Genomic DNA, 2978 nt, shown 5'->3' with positions numbered 1-2978 from the left:
CAGGAAAGCAGCACATCCTCACTCGGATTTGGACGAGCTGGGGCAGAGGTCATTCAAGGCCTGGGCCGTGGGGCTGTGTCCCCTGCTGCGCCCTGACCAGGTTCCTCCCTAGGCTTCCTCCAGCATCAGAGCGCTGCCCGTCTCCCTCTGTGCTGCACACTCAGGTCTGGCAGGCAAGGGAAGCCATTTCATTAGTAGTATCATGTAAGCGCCCACCAGCACATTCTGTTTCAGCGTCTGATTTCCCTGGGCCTTCAGGACACACATACCTGTTAGGGAAAGCCAGGCTTAATCTTAACCTTCCACCTGCATTCACTGCTGCTCCTGCCCGGCCAGCTCTGCTCTAATGATATTTTATTTGACATGAGCTGCCAAATGATGGTAGAGTCAGCGCCCAGTCCGCTTCCTCCCTCTGGGCTCTACATTTTGCAGACTTCTACCACGGCCACCCCCACTCTTCTCCAGGTTTATGTAACTCATTCTTTACACAAAAGCCGTTTCATGCTTTTCATCTTCTCCTGCCCTTTTCTGAACCTCTCCTTGTCCTTCTGTGTTCCTTTTTAAATGTAGAGACCAGATTTCCCTCATTATCACTTTATACACTTAGTATTTTTTTTCTGTTATATTCTTTACTCCTTTCCTAGCAGTGCTTAATAGGTGATTTGCTTTCTCTCCCACTACCGGGCACAGCGATGACATTTTCATCGAGCTCCCTGTAATAACTCCTGTTGCAACAGCTCGGGGCTCTTCATTTTAAATATGAACACAGGACAGTCTCTTCCCATATGCATCACATTTAGCTTCCCTCAATTCCACCTGCCGTGTTCTGCCCATACCCTCAGGATCCTAAGACTCTTCTGTTGTAGCTCTTCACAGTCTGCCCTTGGCTGTACTTCCCTAAATAACACTGTAGCCTTGTCACCTCACCATTCACTGCCACTCCTGGGCAAATCAAATCCCATAGACTGTAGGGCCCTTCTGGGGACTGTGAAAACTAGGGACTCCCACTGTGTTTTAACCAGTCATTTATGCCTGCAATTATTTATTTCCCGTGGAATTGCAGTGTATTTTTTAAGAGCTTTTGATGACTGGGCCTTCTGAATGACTGCTGGAAATCCAAGACCAACTTTACCTCCCTCACCCACAAGCTGTTTGACTCCTGAGAATTCCAGTTGGGCTGTTCTTCCCTTTACAAAAGCCATTTTATCTCATATCCAATATATTATCTCTATGTACATGCCCACTAATTCTGTTTTATAGATTCCATTAAACTTCCTGCTTCCAGATTTTTTGTGATGTTCTCTTTACAAAATGATGTTACATGGGACACATCCCAGGCTCCTGCTACCAGCACGGTTTTATACAAGGGCTTGCCCAGGAGAGTTTGTAATTCAACCCCTGCATTCTTTTAGACTTGTCAGGTGTGTGTGTGTGTATATATATATATATATATAGCCATCCTTTTGATTTGCTCCTCTTCATTTCGCCCATTTGTCCCATAACCTCATTTACTGACACTTTCAAGACAGAATCTTTGGTGAGTTCCCCCCAACAAGCAAAGAGCTGGCTTGGGAATCTCATCCAGCTCTGCTGGGGTGAACACAGATGTAAATAATTAGTTTAGATTTTCTGTTATGACTTTATCTTCTCCATATGCTCTTTCAAATTCCTTTTAATCCGCCTGGTGCTGCAGACTCCCTGGCAGGCTTCCAGAGTCTGAAGTGTTTGAAAAGGGATTTATTATTAGATTTTATGTCTTATGCAACTTGTTCCTCAAATTCTTATGGTGCAGTTTACTATTCATCTGTCATAGGTTAAAATCCTATTTTCAATTTCAGACCATAATTTAGTTTTTCAAAGCGTGTTTCTTGCAGAAGTTGTCCCATGACAAGGTCCTTTGTCCTTGTGCTTAAGTATGGCAGTGTTCTTTGAGATACTGTATCCTTGCAGAGTCTCCACATAGCCCTCAAAAACATCATTCTTTCAGATGCCCCTCTATTTTTAATAGCTTCTTCATTTTTAGGTGCTTGTTCTGACATGAAGCACAATATTGGCAATCTTTATTTTTTGGTTATGTAAGGGAAGCAAATACACAAGGAAGGAAAGGAGAGAAGAAACGGAACGCCACTGTGTGCCCGCAGCCCTTCCTAACCTCCCCCTTGCCTTTAGAGGGACACACATTACTGTGCCACAGAACTGCTGCTTTGGGGCAGATGGACTGCAATCCCAGTGGCACTTGGAAACATCCAGAAACAGCTTCCTTAAGAGCCAGGGATTCCAGGCTGCCTGTTGCACAGAAAGGTATCACATTTCTGCAGCAGGCTCACACTGAACATTGACCCTCGCAGCTGAGTAGCTGGAGCCTATTTAGGGCTGTGTTGCATCTTCCTCACTAGGATCTCCGCATCACGGCAACGTTTTTCTCATGTGGAGGTCTGGAAAAGCTTTCTTTCCCCAAGTTGTTTTCCAACTGGGGCTCCAGCTCCTTGTGGCTGCCCGAGCGGCACTGCAGGCATATCCATGTGTGCCATCCCGAGCCTCTCCCACAATCCTGCCGCTGGAGGCTGGTGGGGCAGCCTGCTGCTGGGTCTGCTCGGCCCTTCTCTGGAGCCATCAACTTCGCCTGCTACACGGGGAACTACGCAGCAAGCGGGACTTTGTCCCACGAGCACCATTTGGTGGCTGTGCAAGGTGCAGTTGGCCTCGTGCTCTGTGCTGCCACACGTGAGGGAAGCTGCACATCTGCCATGGCTCTTGCTCTGCTCCACGGCTGCCAACTCCGCAGGGAGGAGGGAATGGCACCGCAGCGGAGCAGGGCAGCTGGGAGCTGCTGTGCCACAGAGCGCGCGCCTCTCTGCAGCGTGGCGACGCTTCCCGTAGGGCCGGCCGGCTGCAGCGCGGAAACCCTCCCAAGGGCGACCCCATCCCGGGACGAGCCCGCATGGAGCCGGCTCCCTTGGCGCCCGTTGAGGCGCCCG

This window comes from Nothoprocta perdicaria, unplaced genomic scaffold (genome assembly GCF_003342845.1).
Source record: "Nothoprocta perdicaria isolate Ctin4 unplaced genomic scaffold, notPer1 scaffold_235, whole genome shotgun sequence".
Lineage (NCBI taxonomy): Eukaryota > Metazoa > Chordata > Aves > Tinamiformes > Tinamidae > Nothoprocta > Nothoprocta perdicaria.
The sequence above is the reverse complement of the archived record's forward strand: the minus strand, read 5'-3'. Positions refer to the sequence as shown.